The sequence below is a fragment of the Prionailurus viverrinus genome, chromosome A1 (genome assembly GCF_022837055.1).
Source record: "Prionailurus viverrinus isolate Anna chromosome A1, UM_Priviv_1.0, whole genome shotgun sequence".
Lineage (NCBI taxonomy): Eukaryota > Metazoa > Chordata > Mammalia > Carnivora > Felidae > Prionailurus > Prionailurus viverrinus.
In genome coordinates this window covers 99009878-99028349 of record NC_062561.1, presented here as the reverse complement: position 1 = coordinate 99028349, position 18472 = coordinate 99009878, and positions in this window count along the sequence as shown.

The following is an 18472-nucleotide window of genomic DNA, read 5'->3' as shown; positions in this document are numbered from 1 at the left end:
AAAACATCAAGGAACATGAAAAAATCAAGGTAACATGATACTATCAAGGGATCACAATAAACTCTAGTAACCACACAAAAACACATGGAGATGTTTGATTTACCAAACTGGAAAAAAAATTCAAAACAGCTGTTTTAAAAAAGCTCAATGAGCTACAACAAAATATGGAAGGGCAATTCAACAAAAGCAAGAAAACAATATAAGAACAAAGTGAGTTTAACAAAGAAATAGAAATTGTATAAAAGAACCAAACAGAAATTCTGCAGCTGAGGAAAACAATAAACGAGATGAAAAATGCAAAGAAAGAGCATCAACAAAAGAAATGATGAAGCATATCAATCAAAAGTACCTATGAAATTGAAGATAGGACTTTAAAATTATGTAGTTGGAAGGAAAAAAAGAATGAAAAAGATGAAGAAAGCCTACCTTATTTATGGGACATAATTAAAATAAAAACTTTGTGTATCAGTGGAGTTCCGGAAGAAGATAAGAAGAAGTGGGCAGAGAGGTTTTTAAAGAAATGATGGCTGGGACAACTGGGTGACTCAGTCGGTTGAGTGCCCAACTCTTGATTTCAGCTCAGGTCATGATCCCAGGGTCATGAGACTGAGCCCAATGACAGGCTCTACACTGAGCATGGACCCTGGTTAAGATTCACTCTCTCTCCTTCTGCTGCTCTCCCTGAATCACATTCTGTCTCTCTTAAAAAAAAAAAAAAAACTGACAGCTGACATAAAAAAAAAAAAAAAAAGGATGAGACAACATGGATGGACCTAGAAGGAGTTATGCTAAAGAGCCAAGATATGGAAGCAACATAAATGCCCACTGATAGACAAATGGATAAGGAAGATGTGATCTATGTACATATGAGTGTGTGTGTGTGTAATGGAATATTATATGGTGATAAAAAGTGTGATAATGCTATTTGGGAGAACATGGATGGACCTAGAGATTATTATGCTAGGTGAAGACTTATCAGACTAAGAAAGACAAACACCATATGATTTAACTCATATGAAGAATCTAAAACATAAATGAATAAACAAACAAAAAGCATAATCATACTTATAAATAGAACAAATGTATGGTTCCAGAGGGAAGGGTATGAGGATCTGGACAAAATGGGTGAAGGGAAGTAGGAGGTACAGGCTTCTAGACATTAAATGAGTAAGTCATGAGAATAAAAGGTATACTGTAGGGAATATAGTCAGTGGGGTTTTAAAGTTGCATGGTGACAGGTGGTAGTTACATTTGTGGTGAGCCTAGCATAATGTATAGAGTTGTCAAATTACTATGTGGTGCACCTGAAACTAAGTTAAAATAATGTCACCTGTACTCAAATTTTAAAAGTGAAAATAAAAAATTAAAGAAAAGAATTGAGAGATAATGGTGGCAAAGGCAAAGAAAGTTATTTTTTCCTTTACTGAGAGAAATGGCATTTGCTTAGTTAAAGCCAAAGGAATTCTCACAGGAAAAGATTTCCCCTAATAATTGTCTGAAGTTTCCACTTTTTTCCATATATATGCTAAATGAGCTCATGACATTTCTCAAGATAAAAAGTAATTTAAAAAAAAGATGGCTGAGAACTTCCCATTCTGGGGAGAGACTTGGATATCTAAGATCATGAAGCTCATGAGTCACCAAAAACAAAACAAAGCAAAGCAAAAAAACAAAACAAAACAAAACGGAAAAAAAACACAATCAACTCAAAGACATCCTCTGCAAGGCATAGGTAGATGTCAAAAATCAAAGACAAAAAGAGAATCTTAAAAGCAACTATAGAAACAAAAGTTTTTAACTTATAAGACAACTCCCATAATGCTGTTAACAGAGGTTTTTTTTAGTTATTTAGTTTATTTATTTATTTGTTATTTGAGTGATCTCTACACCCAATGTGGGGCTTGAACTTAAACTTACAACCCCAAGATCAAAAGTCACATACTCTTCCAAATGAGCTGTTACAAGCTAGGAGAGTTTAGGATGGCATATTTAAAGCACTAAAAGAAAAAAAAAATTGCCAATCAAGAATCTTTCACTCAGCACAGCTTTATTTCAGGAATGAAAGAGAGTTAAAGAATTTCCAAGACAAACACAACTTCTGGAAATTCGTAACCACTGGACCTATATTACGAAAAAATGTCCAAAGGAGTTCTTCAGGGCAAAGTAAAAGAACACTAATTAGTAACATGAAATCATATAAAAATATAAAACACAATGGTAAAGTTAGTATGTACTCAATTAAAAATGCTAATACTATAATGTGGAGTATTAAACACTTTAACATAAAGATTAAAGGACAAAAGTATTACAACATAACTATAACTACACTAATATGTTAGTAAATACACAAGATGACAAGCTAAACTATGACATCAAAAACATAAAAGGAGGAGTAAAAGGGTAGAGCTTTTCTATGCAACCGAAGTTGTTACGAACATAAAAGAGACTGTCATATTTGTAGGATGGACAAAAGATAATTCCATGTAAGTGGCAACCAAAAGAGAACAGAGATAGCTATACTTATACATATATAAAGTCTATCATATGAATATTTTATATGTTATATAAAATACTTTAAGCCATAAACAGTAACAAGAGACAATAAAAGATCATGATGTAATGATAAAGGGGAAATTCATCAAAAGCACAGACAACAATAAATACATATGTAGCCAACATCAGAACAACCAACTATGTTAAGCATATACTAACAGATCTGAAAGGAGAAATAGACAGCAACATAATAATAGTAGAGAACTTCAATACCCCACTTTAAACAATGCATCATGCAGACAGAAAATCAATAAGGAAACACTGCATTTTAACTGTAGTTTAGACCAAATGGAAATTAGAGACATGCACAAAACCTCCCAACCAAAAGCAGCCAAGCACACATTTTTTTCAAGCACACATGAAATATTTTCCAGGATAGGTCACATATATCACAAAAAGAGTCTTAGCAAATGTAAAAAGAATGAAATCATACCCAGTTTCTTTTATAAATCTCAATGATGTGAAACTTAAAATCAGGAACAGGAGGAGAGCTGGAAAATACATCAATACATGGAAAAGGAATGTCACGCTCCAGAACAACCAATAGGCCAAAGAATACATCACAAAATATCTTGAAACAACAAACGGGAAACTCAAGATACTAAATTTAGGGCTGGAGCAAAAGCAGTGCTAAGAGGGAAGTTTATAGTGATATGTGTTCACATTAAGAAAACCAAAACAGGATAAAAGATAGCCATTAAGGAGATTAGGCGGCAAGATGGCGGCTTAGGAGGACGCTGGGCTCACCGCACGTCCTGCTGATCACTTAGATTCCATCTACACCTGCCTAAATAACCCAGAAAACCGCCAGAGGATTAGCAGAACAGAGTCGCCGGAGCCAAACGCAGACGAGAGGCCCACGGAAGAGGGTAGGAAGGGCGGCGAGGCGGTGCGCGCTCCATGGACTGGCGGGAGGGAGCCGGGGCGGAGGGGCGGCTCGCCGGCCAAGCAGAGCCCCCGAGTCGGGCTTGCAAAAGCGGAGGGGCCGGGCGGACTGTGTTCCGACAGCAAGCGCGACTTAGCGTCTGGGAGGTCAGAAATTAACAGCTCTGCTCGGAAAGCGGGAAGGCTGGAGGACAAAGGGAGGGAGAGCTGCTGAGCCCCCTGACAACAGAGCTCAGTTTGGTGGGGAACAAAGGCGCTCGCCAGCGCCATTTCCCCCGCCCATCCCCCAGCCGAAATCCCAAAGGGAACCGGTTCCTGCCAGGGAACTTGCTCGCTCCGCTCAAACACCCAACTCTGCGCTTCTGCGGAGCCAAACCTCCGGCAGCGGATCTGACTCCCTCCCGCTGCCACAGGGCCCCTCCTGAAGTGGATCACCTAAGGAGAAGCGATCTAAGCCTGCCCCTCCTGCCCCCGAGCACCTTGCCTACCCACCCCAGCTAATACGCCAGATCCCCAGCATCACAAGCCTGGCAGGGTGCAAGTAGCCCAGATGAGCCACACCACCCCACAGTGAATCCCGCCCCTAGGAGAGGGGAAGAGAAGGCACACACCAGTCTGACTGTGGCCCCAGCAGTGGGCTGGGGGCAGACATCAGGTCTGACTGCGGCCCCGCCCACCAACTCCAGGTATACACCACAGCACAGGGGAAGTGCCCTGCAGGTCCTCACCACGCCAGGGACTATCCAAAATGACCAAGCGGAAGAACTCCCCTCAGAAGAATCTCCAGGAAATAACAACAGCTAATGAGCTGATCAAAAAGGATTTAAATAATATAACAGAAAGTGAATTTAGAATAATAGTCATAAAATTAATCGCTGGGCTTGAAAACAGTATACAGGACAGCAGAGAATCTCTTGCTACAGAGATCAAGGGACTAAGGAACAGTCACGAGGAGCTGAAAAACGCTTTAAACGAAATGCATAACAAAATGGAAACCACCACAGCTCGGCTTGAAGAGGCAGAGGAGAGAATAGGTGAACTAGAAGATAAAGTTATGGAAAAAGAGGAAGCTGAGAAAAAGAGAGATAAAAAAATCCAGGAGTATGAGGGGAAAATTAGAGAATTAAGTGATACACTAAAAAGAAATAATATACGCATAATTGGTATCCCAGAGGAGGAAGAGAGAGGGAAAGGTGCTGAAGGGGTACTTGAAGAAATCATAGCTGAGAACTTCCCTGAACTGGGGAAGGAAAAAGGCATTGAAATCCAAGAGGCACAGAGAACTCCCTTCAGACGTAACTTGAATCGATCTTCTGCACGACATATCATAGTGAAACTGGCAAAATACAAGGATAAAGAGAAAATTCTGAAAGCAGCAAGGGGTAAACGTGCCCTCACATATAAAGGGAGACCTATAAGACTCGTGACTGATCTCTCTTTTGAAACTTGGCAGGCCAGAAAGAATTGGCAAGAGATTTTCAGGGTGCTAGACAGAAAAAATATGCAGCCAAGAATCCTTTATCCAGCAAGTCTGTCATTTAGAATAGAAGGAGAGATAAAGGTCTTCCCAAACAAACAAAAACTGAAGGAATTTGTCACCACTAAACCAGCCCTACAAGAGATCCTAAGGGAGACCCTGTGAGACAAAGTCCCAGAGACATCACTATAAGCATAAAACATACAGACATCACAATGACTCTAAACCCGTATCTTTCTATAATAACACTGAATGTAAATGGACTAAATGCGCCAACCAAAAGACATAGGGTATCAGAATGGATAAAAAAACAAGACCCATCTATTTGCTGTCTACAAGAGACTCATTTTAGACCTGAGGACACCTTTAGATTGAGAGTGAGGGGATGGAGAACTATTTATCATGCGACTGGAAGCCAAAAGAAAGCTGGAGTAGCCATACTTATATCAGACAAACTAGACTTTAAATTAAAGGCTGTAACAAGAGATGAAGAAGGACATTATATAATAGTTACAGGGTCTATCCATCAGGAAGAGCTAACAATTATAAATGTCTATGCACCGAATACCGGAGCCCCCAAATATATAAAACAATTACTCATAAACATAAGCAACCTTATTGATAAGAATGTGGTAATTGCAGGGGACTTTAATACACCACGTACAGAAATGGATAGATCATCTAGACACACGGTCAATAAAGAAACAAGGGCCCTGAATGAGACATTGGATGAGATGGACTTGACAGATATATTTAGAACTCTGCATCCCAAAGCAACAGAATATACTTTCTTCTCGAGTGCACATGGAACATTCTCCAAGATAGATCATATACTGGGTCACAAAACAGCCCTTCATAAGTTTACAAGAATTGAAATTATACCATGCTTACTTTCAGACCACAATGCCATGAAGCTTGAAATCAACCACAGGAAAAAGTCTGGAAAACCTCCAAAAGCATGGAGGTTAAAGAACACCCTACTAACGAATGAGTGGGTCAACCAGGCAATTAGAGAAGAAATTAAAAAATATATGGAAACAAACGAAAATGAAAATACAACAATCCAAACGCTTTGGGACGCAGCAAAGGCAGTCCTGAGAGGAAAATACATTGCAATCCAGGCCTATCTCAAGAAACAAGAAAAATCCCAAATACAAAATCTAACAGCACACCTAAAGGAACTAGAAGCAGAACAGCAAAGGCAGCCTAAGCCCAGCAGAAGAAGAGAAATAATAAAGATCAGAGCAGAAATAAACAATATAGAAACTAAAAAAACTGTAGAGCAGATCAACGAAACCAAGAGTTGGTTTCTTGAAAAAATAAACAAAATTGACAAACCTCTAGCCAGGCTTCTCAAAAAGAAAAGGGAGATGACCCAAATAGATAAAATCATGAATGAAAATGGAATTATTACAACCAATCCCTCAGAGATACAAACAATTATCAGGGAATACTATGAAAACTTATATGCCAACAAATTGGACAACCTGGAAGAAATGGACGAATTCCTGAACACCCACACGCTTCCAAAACTCAATCAGGAGGAAATAGAAAGCTTGAACAGACCCATAACCAGCGAAGAAATTGAATCGGTTATCAAAAATCTCCCAACAAAGAAGAGTCCAGGACCAGATGGCTTCCCAGGGGAGTTCTACCAGACGTTTAAAGCAGAGATAATACCTATCCTTCTCAAGCTATTCCAAGAAATAGAAAGGGAAGGAAAACTTCCAGACTCATTCTATGAAGCCAGTATTACTTTGATTCCTAAACCAGACAGAGACCCAGTAAAAAAAGAGAACTACAGGCCAATATCCCTGATGAATATGGATGCAAAAATTCTCAATAAGGTACTAGCAAATCGAATTCAATGGCATATAAAAAGAATTATTCACCATGATCAAGTGGGATTCATTCCTGGGATGCAGGGCTGGTTCAACATTCGCAAATCAATCAACGTGATACATCACATTAACAAAAAAAGAGAGAAGAACCATATGATCCTGTCAATCGATGCAGAAAAGGCCTTCGACAAAATCCAGCACCCTTTCTTAGTAAAAACCCTTGAGAAAGTCGGGATAGAAGGAACATACTTAAAGATCATAAAAGCCATTTATGAAAAGCCCACAGCTAACATCATCCTCAACGGGGAAAAACTGAAAGCTTTTTCCCTGAGATCAGGAACACGACAAGGATGCCCACTCTCACCGCTGCTGTTTAACATAGTGCTGGAAGTTCTAGCATCAGCAATCAGACAACAAAAGGAAATCAAAGGCATCAAAATTGGCAAAGATGAAGTCAAGCTTTCGCTTTTTGCAGATGACATGATATTATACATGGAAAATCCGATAGACTCCACCAAAAGTCTGCTAGAACTGATACAGGAATTCAGCAAAGTTGCAGGCTACAAAATCAATGTACAGAAATCAGTTGCATTCTTATACACTAACAATGAAGCAACAGAAAGACAAATAAAGAAACTGATCCCATTCACAATTGCACCAAGAAGCATAAAATACCTAGGAATAAATCTAACCAAAGATGTAAAGGATCTGTATGCTGAAAACTATAGAAAGCTTCTGAAGGAAATTGAAGAAGATTTAAAGAAATGGAAAGACATTCCCTGCTCATGGATTGGAAAAATAAATATTGTCAAAATGTCAATACTACCCAAAGCTATCTACACATTCAATGCAATCCCAATCAAAATTGCACCAGCATTCTTCTCGAAACTAGAACAAGCAATCCTAAAATTCATATGGAACCACAAAAGGCCCCGAATAGCCAAAGGAATTTTGAAGAAGAAGACCAAAGCAGGAGGCATCACAATCCCAGACTTTAGCCTCTACTACAAAGCTGTCATCATCAAGACAGCATGGTATTGGCACCAAAACAGACACATAGACCAATGGAATAGAATAGAAACCCCAGAACTAGACCCACAAACGTATGGCCAACTCATCTTTGACAAAGCAGGAAAGAACATCCAATGGAAAAAAGACAGCCTCTTTAACAAATGGTGCTGGGAGAACTGGACAGCAACATGCAGAAGGTTGAAACTAGACCACTTTCTCACACCATTCACAAAAATAAACTCAAAATGGATAAAGGACCTAAATGTGAGACAGAAAACCATCAAAACCTTAGAGGAGAAAGCAGGAAAAGACCTCTCTGACCTCAGCCGTAGCAATCTCTTACTCGACACATCCCCAAAGGCAAGGGAATTAAAAGCAAAAGTGAATTACTGGGACCTTATGAAGATAAAAAGCTTCTGCACAGCAAAGGAAACAACCAACAAAACTAAAAGGCAACCAACGGAATGGGAAAAGATATTTGCAAATGACATATCGGACAAAGGGCTAGTATCCAAAATCTATAAAGAGCTCACCAAACTCCACACCCGAAAAACAAATAACCCAGTGAAGAAATGGGCAGAAAACATGAATAGACACTTCTCTAAAGAAGACATCCGGATGGCCAACAGGCACATGAAAAGATGTTCAGCGTCGCTCCTTATCAGGGAAATACAAATCAAAACCACACTCAGGTATCACCTCACGCCAGTCAGAGTGGCCAAAATGAACAAATCCGGAGACTATAGATGCTGGAGAGGATGTGGAGAAACGGGAACCCTCTTGCACTGTTGGTGGGAATGCAAATTGGTGCAGCCGCTCTGGAAAGCAGTGTGGAGGTTCCTCAGAAAATTAAAAATAGACCTACCCTATGACCCAGCAATAGCACTGCTAGGAATTTATCCAAGGGATACAGGAGCACTGATGCATAGGGCCACTTGTACCCCAATGTTTATAGCAGCACTCTCAACAATAGCCAAATTATGGAAAGAGCCTAAATGTCCATCAACTGATGAATGGATAAAGAAATTGTGGTTTATATACACAATGGAATATTACATGGCAATGAGAAAAAATGAAATATGGCCTTTTGTAGCAACGTGGATGGAACTGGAGAGTGTGATGCTAAGTGAAATAAGCCATACAGAGAAAGACAGATACCATATGGTCTCACTCTTATGTGGATCCTGAGAAACTTAACAGGAGCCCATGGGGGAGGGGAAGGAAAAAAAAAAAAAAAGAGGTTAGAATGGGAGAGAGCCAAAGCATAAGAGACTGTTAAAAACTGAGAACAAACTGAGGGTTGATGGGGGGTGGGAGGGAGGAGAGGGTGGGTGATGGGTATTGAGGAGGGCACCTTTTGGGATGAGCACTGGGTGTTGTATGGAAACCAATTTGTCAATAAATTTCAGAAAAAAAGAAAATAAATAAAATAAAAAAAAGTTAAAAAAAAAAAAAAAAAAAAAAAAAAAAAAAGAAAACCAAAACAACTCAATCAAATTTTACACCTCAAGGAACTAAAAAAAGAACTAAGCCAAGTGTTAGCACAAACAAACAAACAAACAAACAAACAAACATCAGAGCATGAATAAATGAAATAAAGAGCAAAAAATAAAAATAAAAATAAACAAAACCAAAAAACAAACCAACAGAAAAAAAAAACCACACAGTAGAAAAGATCATCAAAACTAAAAGTTAGTTTCTCGAAAAAAATATTTTAAAAATCAACAAAACTTTACCTAAACTAACCAAGAAAAAAAGAGAGGACAAGTAAAATCAGCAATGAAACAAGAGGTATTATAACTGCTATTACAGAAATACAAAGGATCATAAGAGACTGCTATGAACCAACATACGCCAACAAATTGAGCAATCTTGAAGAAATGGATAAATTCCTAGCAACATATAACCTATCAAGATGGAATCATGATGATATAGAATATCTAGGGGCACCTGGGTGGCTCAGTCGGTTAAGCATCCGACTTCGGCTCAGGTCACGATCTCACGGTCCGTGAGTTCGAGCCCCACCTCGGGCTCTGTGCTGACAGCTCAGAGCCTGGAGCCTGCTTCCGATTCTGTGTCTCCCTCTCTCTCTGACCCTCCCCTGTTCATGCTCTGTCTCTCTCTGTCTCAAAAATAAATAAACATTAAAAAAACTTTTTTTTTTAAATAAAGAAAATCTGAACACACTAATAATGAACAAGGAGATTTAATCAGGAAACAAAACCTCCCAGCGAAAGAAAGCCTAGAACCAGATGGTTCCACTGGTGAATTTGACCAAACATTTGAAGAAGAAATAATCCCAATCCATAAGAAGTGCATGCCAATCCTTTTCCACCTATTTCAAAAAACTGAAGAAGAGAGTACACTCCTAAATGCTTTTTATGAGGCCAGTAATATCCTGACACCAAAGCCAGATAAGGAAATTATAAGAAAACCATAAAACAGTATCTCTGATGAACGTAGATAGAAAAGTTCTCAACAAGATTCCAGCAAAATGAATTCAACAACACATGAAAATGATCATGAACCATTTTTTTTCCAGGAATGCAAGGATGATTCAACATGTATAAATCAATAAATATGAGAAACCATATTAATACAATGAAAGATAAAAATCATGTGATCATCTCAATAAATTCAGAAAAAGCCTTTGACCAAATACAACATCCTTTTAGTATACAAACACTCAACACATTGAATGTAGTAGGAACATTCTTCAAAATAATCAAGGCCACATATGACAATCTCACCATTAATATCATACGCACTGGTGAAAACATTAAAAGCTTTGCCTCTAAGATGAGGAACAAGACAATGTGCCCCCTTTTACCACTGCTATTCAACACAATACTCAAAGTGCTGTCCAGAACAATCAGGCAGGAAATAGAAAAAGGCATCCAAGTCAAAAAGGGAGAAGTAAATTTATCCTTTTTTGCAAACAATATAATCTTTTATCAAAAATCCTAAACTCCAACATTAAAACTGTCAGAACTACTCAATGAACTCCCTGAAGTTGGGGGATACAAAATCCACATACTAAAATAAGTTGCACTTCTCTACACTACAATACAATATAAAGAAAAACATTTTTAAGGGTACCTGGGTGGCTCAGTCAGTTAAGCATCCGACTTCGGCTCAGGTCATGATCTCGCGGGTTGGTGAGTTCAAGCCCTGCTTCAGGCTCTGTGCTGACAGCTGGGAACCTGAAGCCTGCTTCAGATTCTATGTCTCCATCTCTCTCTGCCCCTCCCCCTCTCAGGCTCTGTCTCCGTGTCAAAAATAAATAAACACTAAAAAAAAAAAAAGAAAGAAAAAAAAAGAAATTTAGCCCATTCACAATAGCATCAAAAACAATAAAATATTTTGAAATAAATTAATTTTTTAAATGTTTTTTAACATTTGATTTATTTTTGAGACAGGGAGAGACAGAGCATGAACAGGGGAGGGTCAGAGAGAGGGAGACACAGAATCCAAAACAGGCTCAAGGCTCTGAGCTGTCAGCACAGAGCCAGACGCAGGGCTCGAACTCACGGACCGTGAGATCATGACCTGAGCCGAAGTCAGCTGCCCAACCGACTGAGCCACCCAGGCGCTCTAAAATATTTTGAAATAAATTTAAACAAGGGGGTAAGAGATCTATCTGTACACTGAAAGCTAAGATTCTGGGGAAAGAAATTAAATACATACAATTGGAAAAATATCCTGTGTTCATGAATAGAATCAATATTGTTAAAATATCTATACTACCCAAAGCTATCATTAGATTCAATATAATCCCTGTTAATATTCCAATGGCATTTTCCAAAGAAATAGAAAAATCAATCCTAAAGTTTGTACGGAACCACAAAAGACCCTAAAAAGCCAAAGCAGCTTTCAGAAAAAAAGAGCAAAGTGGGAAATATTTTACTTCTTCACATCAAAGTATACTATAAAGCTGTAGTAATCAAATCAGCATGGTACTGGCATAAACATAGACATTTAGACCCAAGGAACAGAATCAAGAGCCCAGAAATAAATCCCCACATGTGCAGCCAACTAGTACTTGACAAGGGAGCCAAGAAAGAATAATCAATGGCAACAGGAAAGTGCATTCAATAAATAGTTCTGGGAAAACTGGATAACTGCATGCAGACAATGAAATTGGACGTGTATCTTATATTACTCACAAAAGTTCGCCTGAAATGGATTAAAGACTTAAACATAAAACTTGAAAATGTAAACCTCATAAAAGAAAAGATAGGGAAAAGCTCCCTGACACTGGTCTTGGCAATGATTTTTTTGGATAGGACACCAAAAGTGCAAACAACAAAAGTAAACATTAATAAGTGGGACCATAGCAAACTGAAAAGCTTCTGGACAGTGATAGAGGCAATAAAAATTAAGTTAATGAACAGACTATAGAATGGCAGAAAATATTTGCAAACCATGTACTTGATAAGGGGTTATTATTTGAGATATATAAAGAGCTCATACAACTCAATTGCCAAAAACAATTGATAACAATTGGCAGGAAACACCTACTCAGCAGAAGTTTTTCTAAAGAAAACATACAAATGGCCAACAGGTACATGAGCAGGTGCTCAACATCACTAATAATTAGGGAGATGCAAATTAAAACCACAATGAAGTGCTACTTCACCCCTTTCAGAATGGCTCTCACCTAAAAGACAAGAGATGGGGTGCCTGGGTGGCTCAGTCAGTTAAGTTTCCGACTTCAGGTCATGATCTCCTAGTTCATGAGTTTGAGCCCCACATTAGGCTCTGCACTGCTTGGAATTCTCTCTCCCTCTCTCTCTGCCCCTCCCTACTTGCACTACACACTCTCTCTCAAAATAAATAAACTTAAAGAAAATAAGGAAAGACAAGAGATAACAAGTGTTAATGAGGATGTAGAGAAAAAGGAACCCATGAAAAATAGTATTGTGGTTCCCGAAAAAGTTAAACAGAGAACTACCATATGTATAATCCAGCATTACCACTTGTGGGTATATATGCAAAGGAAATGAAAATGGAATCTTGAAGATGTATCTGCAGTCCCATGTTCATTGCTGTGTCATTTGCAATAGCCAAGATATGGAAACAACCTAAGTGTTCATCAACAGATGAATAAAGATGTGATATATATACCTATATATATATATATATATATATATATACACACATATATACACACACACACACACACACACATATACACGTATATATATGAAACACACACACATACACAGAAACACGCACAAACGCAAATAATTCAACAGATTATTCAATGATGAGAATAAAGAAAATACTGCCATTTCCAACAACATGGGTGGACAATGAGGGCAATATATGAAATGAAACATCACATAGCAAAAGACAAACACCCGTATGATATCATGTATATGTGGAATCTCAAAAAAAGCTGAACTCATATAAACAGATATTCAAACGATGGTTACCAGGGGCTGGGGGTTAGTGAAATGGGGAGTATGTACCCTGTCAAAGAGAACAAACTTCTGTAAGACAAGATAAGTTCTGGGAATCTAATGTTCACCACGGTGATTATAGTTAATAATACTGTATTACATAGTTCAACGTTGATAATATGCTATATCTTAAATGTTTTTACCACAAAAAAAATCTTAGTTACTTATGAGGTGATGGAGTTATTATCTAACGTGGTAATCATTTTTCCATACCTAAATGGTTCAAATCAACACATTGTACATCTTTAATTTTTACAATGTTGTATATTAATTATATCTCAGTGACACTGGGGGGGGGGGGGGCAAATCATATTTTCCAAAGGGAGGAGAATTATTTCTATTCTATAGTTGAGGTAACTATGATTTCAAAAACTATCACTTGCTTAATACGGTACCAACAGCTGACACGAAATACCTAGAACACCAGCACATAGTGTATGCTCATTAAATACATACGATTCACTCTGTGGAGACCAGTATTCCAAACCATTTGCTCCAGTATAAAGCACATTATTGCATGCTTCCTACATGTTAGTCACTGTGCCCTTAGCTAGTAATGCAGAGATTAATAAAATGCAGAATTTGTTTATCTGTCTATGGTCTTCCCATCTGGCATACATGTTGCTGAACAATGAAAGAAAAATAATAAGTTTCAGATAATCTGGATTCCTGAATTATGGGTTTCTTGATTCAGAAACAGGCGACTTGATGCTTCTCACATTATAATTTTATTATAGCTTACACTGCAGAGGCATTATTCTGTATATTTCTTGTTGAAGTTATGCTTACTAATAAATAAACAATACTTCTGCAGCATCATCCAATTAAAAATCTACAAATCAATACCTGGTGAGGGGAAAGTTAAATTGCTTTAGACACTTAAGGGAATATCTGTATTCCTTGGATGAGAAAGCAATAAAAGCTAATCAATTTTCTGATAATCCATTTAGAATTTTTAGCAACTATTTATATTTTTAAAGTAGACTATTACATGAAGTTAGCTTACAGAATTTTTGTGATTAAATGTATGCCTTTCAGCACCACCACCTCCCCCACCACCAAAATAAATGCGTGTCTTCATGGTGATACAGTGAAAGAAATGCTTGATCTTGTCAAATTCCATTCAATATATGCAATGCCTTGGTATTGTATATTGTATATTGTATTGCCTTTGTATGATTTCAAGAAGTTTCTACACCGGAACACACACATGTGAGCTCAATAAAACAACAACAAAACACTATTATAATCTTAGCATAGCCAAGAGCTCTCTGTCAGAATGGTATCTTAACCTAAAACACTCAGTTTTCGATTGTCTAGGGAATTAACAATACAGTGCCATCATTTTATCATAGACATATTGAAACCATTTAGGAAGGCAGAAAGGAACAGGTTTGGATTAATTATCGTAGAAAAATGTATTGATGTATCTGGAAGGTTACGTCCCTATTCTAAAAAGTGCTAATAAGGAATATGTTACTGAATGGAATAGACATTCCCTTCTCTGTATGTTATGGCCCTTATACAGTGAAGCAGAAATTTTATTTTTAAAAATTTTTTTTAACGTTTATTTATTTTTGAGACAGAGAGAGACAGAGCATGAACAGGGGAGGAGCAGAGAGAGAGGGAGACACAGAATCTGAAACAGGCTCCAGGCTCTGAGCTGTCAGCACAGAGCCCGACATAGGGCTCGAACTCACGGACGGTGAGATCATGGCTTGAGCCGAAGTCGGACGCTTAACCGACCAAGTCACCCAGGTGCCCCTGAAGCAGAAATTTTATAAGAGACCTCATGCTACCATGCACATCTCCGCTGGCACCCGCACAGAATTAGCTGGCATTTTGTCATACCACACACTAATGGCTGAATAGTGTTGGCAAAAACCCAGCAGATCTGGAAGGTTTTCCTCCTCCATTTTGGCTGATGTGTCCTCAGAGACTTAGCCTATTGTGGTGAATCCTCTTCTGCTAGCCAGAAGATGTCTAGATTTACATGGGTGTGAATTTTTACTTTCTATTCCCATCTGTTTTCTTATTGTCTTCCCATGTAGAGCTGGCAGATGTTCTGGGAATGTCTTGTCACTTCTCTGTGCATTTTCTCATTTTCTTCCTGAAACTAAGTTGGATCTTTTTTATTTTTTTATTTTTATTTTATTTTATTTTCATTTTATTCCATTTTATTTTATCTTATTTTATTTTATCTTATCTTATCTTATCTTATCTTATCTTTTTTATTTTATTTTATTTTATTTTATTTTATTTTATTTTATTTTATTTTATTTTATTTTATTTTTTTGCTCGGCTGCAACTACTTCCTGGGACACCCTCAGAGCTTTTACCTTACCAGTAATTTAGATATCTTCCAGAATTCTTTAAAATTAGCTCAGTAGTTGCAATTGCCTTCCCCATTTTCAGAACCAGAGATATGTTGTGTTGCTTTGTTTTGTTTGAACATGGCACATGGGATAAAATTCATATGTTTGTTTTAATAACACATTCCAAATTTGCAACCATCAACTTTTTTAGTGCTTTCACTTTGTCTGAAATCAGATGCAATTTAAGTAAATCGGTATGTTGGGATAATTTGTCAAACATGTCATTACCTACATATAGGGCCACTTACATAATTCACAAGACCTTCCGTGCAAAATGAAAATGCAATACCCCCTTTTTAAAACATATTAAGAATCATGTTCTAGTGACATTAAAGCATTCAACAAAGCATGTGGTTCCTCGAAGCAAAGAGCCCTGTCTGACTGACATCACAGGCTGCATACCATGAAGCCAGTCTTGTTTAAACATTTTTTTTTCTGAAAAAGTGCTCCCGTTAGAATAAGCAATCAAATTTTCAATATTTTTGATGTTTATGATGTTTATATTTATATCTATGATCATCCTGATATGACCTCAGAAATATGCTCTTTTTCTATTTAACATTCCTGAGTTGTAAAATTGTTTCTGCCAAAATAATGGTGTTCAATTTACTGTATGATTTTTTTAAATAAATGTAAACATTTATTTATTTACTTTTGAGAGACAGAGACAGCAGGTAAGGGGCAGAGAGAGAGGGAGAGAGAGAAGAATCATGACACAAGATTATGACCTGAGCCAAAATTCAAGAGTGGGCCATTTAACCAACGGAGCCTCCCAGGCACCCTATTATATTATTTTTTAATTCCTCATTTTGCATTCCTGTTTGTTGAGACAAAGAGTTCTGGAGACAGACTCATTGGGTGTTAATCCTGGCCCCACTCACTGGCTTCATGATCTTAGCGAGGTACATACTTCTGTAGGTCTCGACTTCCAGATCTATAAAAATGCAGAGGGGGATTATATGCATCTCTTAGGTTTTGTTTCTGTTTTCTAATGGGGCTTAAACAAATTAAATCAGCAATAACCTTAGTATATTTTCTGACACATAACAGCAGCTTACCAATGTTGAACATTAACATTTAAACTAAGTTCTTACTTTTTAAACAACCCTTTCCTGTAATTCCTGGTCCTGATTTCCTCATGCCCTATTAAGTCTTACCGTAAGTGCATCCATTGCATTTCTTGCTTTTCTTTTCTCTCTCTGTGTATTCTATCATACTATCTGGCACAGATGTTTTATTCTCTGCCTGCTTAATACCTGAGATCATTAGTCAGGAGTTCCCAACTCTCAAAACTCTTCTCAAACTGTCCTGCTAACCATTTAGGGGTCACTAGGAGATCCTAATGGTGAGAACAGTTTCAGCTTTCATGATCACTTAAATATTACAAGCTATCCTTCACAGCCTCTCAAATGTGGCACCCCTCTTCTTTCTGCATCTCCTGAACCTCCTTTATCAAATTTAGGCTATACGTAAACATAAAAGACATCATTTGTATTTTGAAAGTAATAATTCAGAACTTGAAAAGGCAAAATCACTTTCTCCTGTATGTAACTAACTTTATTCTCTCATGGCTCTATACCACAATAACTAAATATGGAAAACCCTGCCTTACATGGATTGTCAACACTCTCAAAGAAACTCAGATCAATCCATCTTCAGAGAGAACTGAAGTAAATATTTATTATTTTCCTCATTGTTTCAAACCTCTGTGCCATCTGGTGTCATTGGATTCGCTCACCCTTACTCAATTAGGACATCCCTAATCCTATCCAAATCCATTCCTCTCCATCCTCCCAAATGTTTTCAATATGTCTTCTGGAACATGCAGTTATTGATTAAAAGATTAAAATGTTTTCAGTTTCTTTTTAACTATGACCGTGATGGGTGTTGAGGATTCAGCTTCTCATAGAGTCCCTAGAATAAGATGTATCTCTCAGATACCTCAGTTGTGTGGAGGAGGAATGATTGTTCCCATTAGTTTCTGAACCAATATTACCCGGGAAATGGGAAGCTTTCTTATTAATAAATATGCAACCTATCCTTGAATCCTTTACCAAATCATTGGATTCATAGAGTTTCAAGTTTAGACTTAACCAGATTATGTTAAGATTCCGACACAGTTGAGTGAGTTAAAGACAATGAAGAGGATGTTGGTTTAACAGTAACCAAAGAGAAGAACAGTGTTAGCATCACCTGAGAATGAAAGTGGGACATGTACAGGAGCTTTGGAGGGTTGGATATGACTGATTCGGGTTCTGGAAATTCAGTTTCTGAACTACTCTACTCTTCTTCAAAACACAATCCCATTCACTCACCTTTAATTTTCTTCTTTTTTTTTCTCATCTCTACTGCCTTCCAGGAAACTTCTCCTAATTCACCAAAGATTTTAGTTCCCACACCACACCTTTTCTTTCTCTCTCTCTCCTCTCTAATATTCTTTAGACTTAACATGAACATGTATGACCCATGGAATTCCTTGGCTTCTCATTTCTTTGATATAGTTAATATATCTTTTTTTTATAATGTTCCCTTCCCAGTCACACTCTCCCTAAATCAGATGGTAGGCACCCTAGTTTCTGCCAACCTTAGTATATTCTCCCAGTTTGCTCACTCTAGCACTTTAAAGAGTATTTGATTAAATCAATGCCCATAAGCCATTAATGCTGGTACTTAACCATTATTTACCACGCATATCCTACTGTCTTCTATTTCTACAGCTTAGATTGACTGAGTTTTCATCTCAGTTACTTCCCTGTGAGTACCCTCAACTCCCTTACCTGGCCTCTGTAACAGTGACTTGGAAACATCCCAACCCTGGCTGAACCCAAATCTTCACAACTTTGGTTCCAAAGTCTGAATAGTTAG